Source organism: Pseudorca crassidens, chromosome 9 (assembly GCF_039906515.1).
Source record: "Pseudorca crassidens isolate mPseCra1 chromosome 9, mPseCra1.hap1, whole genome shotgun sequence".
NCBI lineage: Eukaryota > Metazoa > Chordata > Mammalia > Artiodactyla > Delphinidae > Pseudorca > Pseudorca crassidens.
In genome coordinates, this window is record NC_090304.1 from 87,821,550 (window position 1) to 87,830,603 (window position 9,054).

Sequence of the window (9,054 nt, forward strand, 5' to 3'; positions counted from 1 at the left end):
TTAAAAAATATTTATATCACGATAATATTATTTAACCTCAATAGTACATTTCTAGTCCTCCTTTGATTGTATTAGCATATTTTTTTCCTTAAAAATGGCATCTGTTAGTAGTAGAATGGACAATTTAATAAAATGTCACATGAAAAGCCAAGGTACCTAGATATATGTCCTGAGTTTGTACCTCTAACTGGTTCATCTTGAAAACTGTGTTTCGGTGCCTTCTTTTCTTCTCTAAAGAAATGACACCATATAATCACCTAAATCGCTGTATATCAAAGATGTATAATAAATATCAACTCTTCTCCCCTCTACCCTCATAATAAATAATTATTGAAACAAAATTTACTCCTTCCTCCCCACTCTTCCTAATTTTCTTAAAGTGGTCTTACCCTACCTCTTTTCCACACTGACTCCCACAGAACCAATGAAGCACAGTCACGGCAAGCAGTATTAAGAGATGCCACCAGCATATATATATCCCATTTCCAGAAAACGTATGAATACGTACTTAAACACAGTGCCACATTTCTCAGACGAAATATTCACATAAAACATTCTCTTTGTCCTTTAACTCTGAGGGTGACCCTTAAAACAGCCTCTTTTCTGCAGTACAATGGAAAAAACAGCCCTCGCTTAACACCTTGAGCTCTATTAGTCAGTGACACAACAGACTCTCCCCACCTGTCAGGTGGTAAAACAGGTGTTAAGTCTGTCCATACTGGGCCTACAGTGATGCTTCAATAATTTATACCAGGCTGCCTAATTTTACTCTTAAGAATTTCTTTTCCCCAAGCCTAACTGTACTTATTTTTCTGTCTTTTGAGACACCTTCTCTGAACATAACTGTGGTCTCTCTGCAGTCCTCTGCCAACTTCCTGTGGGTTTGGGAAGCAGGGTAACAAAGAGAAGTATAAACTGAATTAATAAGGTAATTCTGGCGGTCAAATTAACAAAATAATGGCATCTACAAAAAAAAGTTCTTAATCATTATTTTCCCCAACATGGGCCCCTCTGGTAAAGCCTATGAACCCCCTCCTAGAAAAGTATTTTTAAATGCACAAAATAAAATACACAATATTACATTAAAAAAAAAATCAATCATACTGAATTATAATATCAAAAATATAAAAAGCACAAATTTATAATACAGTAATATATATGCTTCTTTGTTAACCTTTAAATCACAATATCTACCAGTGTATCTAATAATTAAACTTTAAGTAATAATGACTATTAAATGTCAATTTGAGATCTGCAATAACAGTTATTCATCATGAAAATACCTGCAATTTCTATTAGAAACAGTATCTGCTACTGCTGCCCACATTCGTAATGGAAGAAAACGTGTAAATAAAGATGCAATTTTTTCACTATTCAAGTTCACAGACCCACAGTTTTAAAACCTCGAATATACAAAGAACTACGCTTATTAAATTTTTTAGCTCTGTTAAGTACTGAATTTAATAGCAATAATAATGTACTTTTACCTATATAATGCCATGTGACTCCACAAGTGAAGCAGAGGACAAGAATTTTTAGTTCCATTTTGCAAAAAAGAAATAAGGCCAAAAGCAAGGATAAGGGTAGTAAATGGAATTATTTGTAGAATGCTCACTCTTCAGCCACTCTACCTACATTATCTAATCTTCCTAATAACTGCCATTCCTCCCTCTGCCCAAGATAAGTATCACAATCCCTTGTTCTTCTAATTAAGGAAATTAAGATTCAGATAAGTCACTTGCCCAAATAAGGCTAGTCAACAAAGTCAGAGGTCCTTCTAAATTCAAGTCCTGTGCTCTTTTGGCTATCCTACTCTGCCTTCCTCTGACATCATTTTAGACAAGCTCATTCCAATTACCAGAGCTTTTCAAGAAGTTAAAGCTCTATCCTCTGTTGTTTTCAGGTCAAAAAGACTACCTCTAAAGACTTGTTGTAAGTGCACATTAATACTGGTATAGTCACCTCTGTAAATTAATATCCTGTAAGGGTGACATGCAGTTCTAAATAAGGTATTAAGTGCTTGCTTTTGTAAGAACTGACTTTTGTTCAAGGAAATAAAATATTCAACTTTTTTTTTTTTTTTTTGCAGTACACGGGCCTCTCACTGTTGTGGCCTCTCCCGTTGCGGAGCACAGGCTCTGGACGCACAGGCTCAGCGGCCATGGCTCACGGGTCCAGCCTCTCCGCAGCATGTGGGATCTTCCCGGACCAGGGCACAAACCTGTGTCCCCTGCATCCGCAGGGGGACTCTCAACCACTGCGCCACCAGGGAAGCCCATATTCAACATTTAAAAGCAATACACACGTTACTGGAAATGCAAAGCAAATTTCCAGCACTTAAAACAAATATAAGGCACAAAGCAAAGTTTTACACTGAATTTAAATTCTTTTCTAAATGAATTTTGTAAATTTAGAAGAAACACCATACCTGTATTGCTTCCTAGGAGGGTATAAAAACAATACATTACCATTTGCAAAAATTAAGTTTAAATGCTAAAAGGTAAGAAAACTAAATCCAGTCCAATTTCTTCATCTTACAGTTAAGGAAACATCAAAAATTCATATAAGAAATGATTAAAAATGAAAAAACAAAGATAGGTTCATGTAAGTCACCTAGGTAGAAGGAAAGAAGAAAAGTCTCAAACTGACCTGAGGAATTCTCACAATTCTATATATGTTTTGAAACACTAGATACTACAGTAGCTTATTTTCAAAACAGAATAAAGTTAATATGTTTCTTAAATATCTTTAAAATTAGATATTTAACGATATTTCTTAAATATCTTTAAAATTAGATATGTTTCTTAAATATCTTTAAAATTAGATATTTAAAGATATTTCTTAAATATCTTTAAAATTAGATTATCTTTAAAATTAGACAGTATTCGCTCATGCAGTCAATAAGGCTATATGGCAGTTCTATCATTAAGTTTCTAACTTTCGAGATATTCAATCCCCCTTTTGAGAAATTGGAATGGTGTCTGGCTCACAGTAAGGCCTCAGATGTTTGTTGATTTTTTTGGTAAATTAAGTTCATATATAATACTCACTTGATTATTATCAAGGGTAATACTTTCCTCTCATCTTTTACATTGTAAAGTGAGCAAACTAGAAAGCAATAGGCTATAAGAGACAGCAACCGTGAACGTGGTAGGGGAAAAAAAAAAAAAAAAACTCCCAATGAGGTCTCCCAAATACAGGCCTTTATCGCCTCTACCTAAGTCTCTTTCAATAATCTCATTTAATTTGACAAGCAGGGCTCCCCTGGTGGCGCGGTGGTTGAGAGTCCGCCTGCCAATGCAGCGGACACGGGTTCGGGGCCCCGTCCGTCCTGGAGGATCTCACATGCCGCGGAGCGGCTGGGCCCGTGGGCCATGGCCGCTGAGCCTGCGCGTCCGGAGCCTGTGCTCCGCAACGGGAGAGGCCACAGCAGTGAGAGGCCCGCGTACCGTAAAAAATTAAAAAATTAAAAATAATAATTTGACAATCAAATTAAATTTAAAGGCCACCTAATTTGACACATTTAATAATATCTATAATTATCATGCTGCTTGATGATTAGATGTAAATAGTAAGCACTTTAGGTATACAGTCATCCCTTGGTATCCACAGGGGATTGGTTCCAGGACCCCTCTGCAGATACCAAAATCTAGGGATGCTCAAATCCCTTACACAAAATATATGTACATTTATATACATACATACATATATATAAATATAAAATATATTTGCATATAACCTACACACATCCTCTCATATACTTTAAATTATCTCTAGATTACTTACAATACCTAATACAATATAAATGCTATGTAAACAATCGTAAATACAATGTAAATGCTATGTAAATACTTGCCAGCATGTGGCAAATTCAAGTTTTAGTTTTCAGAACTTTCTGGAATTTTTTTTCCAAATATTTTCAATCCAAGGTTGGCAGAACCCACAGATGTGGCGTGTCAACTGTATATACCAACTTTGCTTAATAACCAAACTAGGTTTTTATAGTTTCCTTAAGTCTAGATTCTAGAGACAGCTTAAATATCAAGAGCGCTCATGATGTCTAACAAAGTTTAGTCCATCCCACACACTCAATAAAAGTCAAAGGGTGATTAGATTCAATTAACCATGGCTGAGATTTCCTATGTCCCCATTCTCCCTTTTATTAATGGTCCCTCTATTATACTCGTACCCACATCATTCTGAGTACTAACAGGATTTTCAGTTACAATTTAATTTATCAAAAGGTTATTAGTTAATTTACAGAAACAACAAGAAGTTTTGGGTTTTTTTTGAAGTACAAAACAAGAAACACCCAGAATTCACATCACAGAAGACTATGCTTACAACACTGTTACACTGAATATGAACTCCAGTTTATACACACAAAGAGCACTTAAGCAAAAACAGTTTATGGTATACAAAATGGCACAAGTACATTCCCATTAGAGTGTGACGTTCTCATTATCTTACTGAACAAATGCAAAGAATATCTGGCATATGATTATAAATGTCTGAATGTCTGAATAATACCTTAAAGCAGGGGTCAGCAAATATTTTCTGTAAAGGGCCAGGTTAAGTAAACGTTTTAGGTTTTGTGGCCCATACAGCCTCTGTTTCAACTACTCTGTTGTTGTAGCACAACAGCAATCATAGATAATATGTAAACCAATGAGCCATCATGTGTTCACATAAAACTTTGTTTACAAAAAAGGTAGTAGGCTGAATGTGGCCTTCAAACCAGTTTGCTGAACTCTTCTCCAAATGGTTAACAGTAAAGAGAATATCATTTTCAAATAAATCAACTTTACTAGAACCCAAAAGTTTCTTATTTCAAATGTATGTAAATTATGTAGAAAAGCAGAAAAGGAACCAGTGTTACTAGAGCATCCTATTCATATGCATAGCGTATTTACATATATAACTAGCCTCTATAAAATGTACTTTAGAATTCTTCTAAAAGGTAACTGATACTGAAATAGGAAAAAAATAACTTTGTGAATTTGCAAGAGTTTCTATACATACTGGTTATTCAAAGAAAAAAAAAAAAAAACCTATACAACTACTAACCTGAAAGAACCTCTCTCTTCCAGGAAGTTAAAGCTAGGATTCACCATTAAATGGAACAAAGAAACAAAGAACTGAATCATATGGACCATATTTCCTTTCCAAACAGTTCCCAGGTAAAAAGCTACATATATAATAGGGACATTTCACTACCCAAAATCATAAACCCTTTTTTAAAGGACACCACTTTTCAGTGTCAGTTATATACCATACCCTAGAAGAAAAAAAAAAAAGTGAATTCATCTTCAATCATTAATCAAGAAAATTTGCACATGTACATGAACACTTGAGATTACCAGAAATTCCATTTTTATTTCATTCAAATGATGAAAATCCGAGAAATACTAATTACTTAATGCTCAACACAGTAATAAACACCCTTTCAATGTTTGTTACAAAATAATCTTATTTTTAAAGACTTTAAAATTTCAAATAAGGGATATATATAAAGTATATGTTTACCCTTGCATAAATATTGGCATTTTCTATATACTACAAGGAATAGCTAATAGCAATTACCTCTGAAAAACAGAGACCCAGACTGGGAGAGGTGGTGGGGGGAGGGTTCTGGGAAGCTGGGGAGAACTTTTACTTTTTCCTTAACATCTTTCTGGGTTTTTTTAACTTTGTCATAAAATTTATTAGTTTTATAGTCTTTAAAAATGGTTTAAAATATGTTCATTATAAATTAATATTGAAAAATATACCAGGAACTAATATGAACAGTAAAGGCAGGATTCTTCTGAAAGAGGCTAGAAATTCTGGAACTCTCTGGGGTCAGACTGACCATTTCTATCACGCAACAGGTGAGGATATACTTGCTGCATAAGTTAGGGAAGTTCCCTGAAGGCCTTTTAACACCATGAGGTTTAAAATAACCTTGTAAAGCTGGAGTCTATAGCAACCCAATCCAGTTCCACTAAATCCAGTACCCCAAGGATAATATCAGGGTCGTGAGAAGTGCCCACTAGCTCCTAGTCTGCAGGAGGTCCAAGCCATCCAAGAAAGGGTGACTTCCTCAACTTCCCAGATTCACAGCAATAGCACGATATGATATTAACTCTACCCTATCAAGTATGTTCACCAACATGGCTACCTTCACAATCTTAATAGAACACATTTTTTTAGGCTTTGGTCTTTGGGAAATATTGGTTAAAATTTGCCATTTTTAAATTGTACAAGTTGAACTGAATCAAGTTAAAAATGGAAGAAAAAACAAGACTCCCATCATCATTCAAGATTTTAGGCTCCATTGTATTAGACTGTACACAGATTACATTAGAAGATTGAGAACTGAAATTAAGATAAAAGTACATAAAGACTTTCATTTCAACTGCCTGCCAAAGATAAAAATGAATAATAAAATCCAATTCTGCTCTTGGGAATAGTGAAGCAAAAAAAGAAGAAATAAGCCTTGTTCTCTCCCTGAGACTGAGTTTTAACAAAAGAGAGAAAGAACAGCAGAATCTGTCATTTCTCACCGCCACAGAAAAAAGGGTATCAGTTTAATTTCCAGTTAATACAAATGTCCAAAACAAAGGACAGACTAAACATACTTTCCCCACGCTGAAATTAATTACATTTAACTTCTGAGCCTCTCCTACATGCTCTGCCATGCTTGGGAATACAGGAGTGAACAAAACAATGTATAATCCACTAGGGCAAGAATTTAACATTCCTAAATGCCACAAATTTTGTCTCATTTAAATAAAACTGTAAAGAATTCCAATGTATGTCTATTCATTCCTCACTAATAATGTACTGTTTATTAAATCCCATCATATATTAAAAAAAGTGGTTTAGCAAAATAAACAAAGTCAGTGCAATCAACTTTACAGGATACCATTAACTTCAAAATGTTTTATTCAATACATTTTACCACATTTGAGGTAATTAGTCTCTGGAAGATAAAGCCCACTGGTTAAAGTAATGTAATACTGAAAATTTTTTTTTTAAATGCAATCCTGAATATTAGTCTCTCTTCTTAAATCCATCGATAATAATGCTGTTATGGCAAATGGATTAAGCCATTATTTATCCAGCAAAATGAACGGGGCAATTGTTCATTCAGAGCTCCGTCCGAAATATAAAAGAGTATTTAGTGTTCTAAAAAATGTATGCTCCATAAACAATAGACTGCAATGTCTAAGTCCAAGTGCTCGTTTATCAAATAAATTCTTATTATCTTGGGTTTTTACATTTACATCATGCCCGTCTTAGTGCCACAGAACTCATTAAAATGTCTTCTACACAAATCTCAACTGTATTTTAAAATGTATCTTTGATGAAGTTGACTTTTAACCTATTTCCAGCCTCATTAATAACCACTCCTTAATGGTAAAGAACGCTAAATACATGTTGTGAATGGTTAAAGAACCATGCCACATCTGTATAAAAAGTGAAGTGCTCTATTTAAACTGCAATAATGCAGTGCCCCTCACCCCCGCTTTCAAAGTTAGCCCAGGAATTAAGTTTACAACCCTTTAAAGGAAGGGGGGACTGTAATGTCTTCAACTAGTCTACTGGGGTCTAAGATACTAAACTGGGCTGCCTCAAAGGCCGAAGAAAGTTATGGGGCTCGGAGGCCGCCTTCAGCAGTAGAAGCAGCAGGTAGAGCCGGGGCCAGAACTGCGGCCCTCGCCGCGCGGGTGCGGGTGGCTGAGGGCGGTTCGCGCCCCAAACCCCGTAATGCAACATCCCTTTGCCACCAGGGCGGAACACACGTTCTCTAGTAATTCAACACCCTTACTTTCAAACTGGAGGCCGGGGAGAAGAAGTTGTAAAAAATTCCTTCCCTACATGGCAAAACGTAATTTTTCCTAGGCTTAAATCTGTATTCTCAAACTGCCTAGAAGGGACGAGCCAGGCCGAGCCCGGGGCCGCACCAGATCGGCGGGAACCCGACCGAGCTCGAGGCGGAGGGGGTCCGGGGCGGACGCTGAAGGCGGACCCACGCCCGAAGGGAGGAGAAGCGCGCACCGGCGTGTTCAGGCCGCAGCCACGACTCGGGCAGAGCCTCGCGGCTCCCGCGGCCCCGGATGCGGCCTGGCCAGCCGGGCTGTTAGGGCAGCGACACCGCGGCCCTCGCGGCGCGGCCGCCGGACAGCACTGGGCCCCGAAACTTCTCGCCGCCACCTCAGCGTCTCCGGCGAAGCCCGGGAACGGGAGTGGGGGAAGGTAGGGCGCCGGCGGCTTACCCCGAGAGTGGGCGGCTCCTTCCCGCCCTGCGTGTGGCCGGGGCGCTGCGCGGCGGCGCCGGGTGTCGCGGCTGCGGCAAGAAGGTAGAGGCGGTGGAGGGAGCGATGGGCCGCGAGAGACGAGAGGCGCCGCCGCCACCGCAGACAGCTCCGCAATATGGCTGCCTGGCGGCTCCTCGGGGGAAAGGCGGGGCTGCCCCACGCCCCCCGCCTCCCCCTGCCGGCCGGCCGGCCTCGCGCTGCGTCCCGAGCAGCAACGCCGCAGTCGCCGCCGCCGCCGCCGCCGCCGCCGCCGCCGCCAGACCTCCCACGCCCCGCCCCCGCCCCTCCCAGCCCCGCGGGCTCGCGGCCGCCCGCCGCGCGGAGCGTCGCCTGGGGTCCCCGTCCCGGGCGGGGACGCGCGAGGGCGGGGCTGCGGCTCCAGAGCCCCGAGGGAAAGAGGGAGAGCGCGGGGGTGGGGGACTCCTTCCGGGGAGGACTGGGCTTGAGCTAAGCCCGATGCTCAGGGAAGAAGAGCCGCCCAACCCGGAGCTAGGAGTGGGCCCGCCGCCGCCCCTCGATGGGCGGAAACTTGAAACTCCCGCTGGTGCCAGAAAACTCACCGAGGGCGTTTCTATCGCCCCCAAGGAGGAGTTCTTCCCCGAGGGAATCCAGAACCGAGTCGAGCGTGTTACTTTGCTGTTCAGCTTGAAAATCCTGGACCTGGAGAGAGAAAAAGACCTGCCTTAGAGGAATTTATGCATGCAATAAAGAACTTTACATTATTTTTGCAGAATTTACCCAACTAGAAAAA

The 9,054-nt window shown here is 40.0% G+C and overlaps 1 protein-coding gene across 4 annotated transcripts in view; it reads right to left on the reverse strand.

Moving 5' to 3' along the window:
* RDX (radixin) overlaps positions 1 to 8,500 on the reverse strand; it is a 102,303-nt gene extending 93,803 nt beyond the window's left edge. For 2 of the 4 annotated variants that reach the window (XM_067750967.1, XM_067750966.1), the window contains exon 1: positions 8,262 to 8,500. The gene's annotated coding sequence lies outside the window, so the exon portion shown is untranslated. The remainder of the gene's footprint in view (positions 1 to 8,261) is intronic. The other 2 variants (XM_067750969.1, XM_067750968.1) reach the window with 1 other exon arrangement.
* Between the last annotated feature and the right edge of the window lie 554 nt (positions 8,501 to 9,054).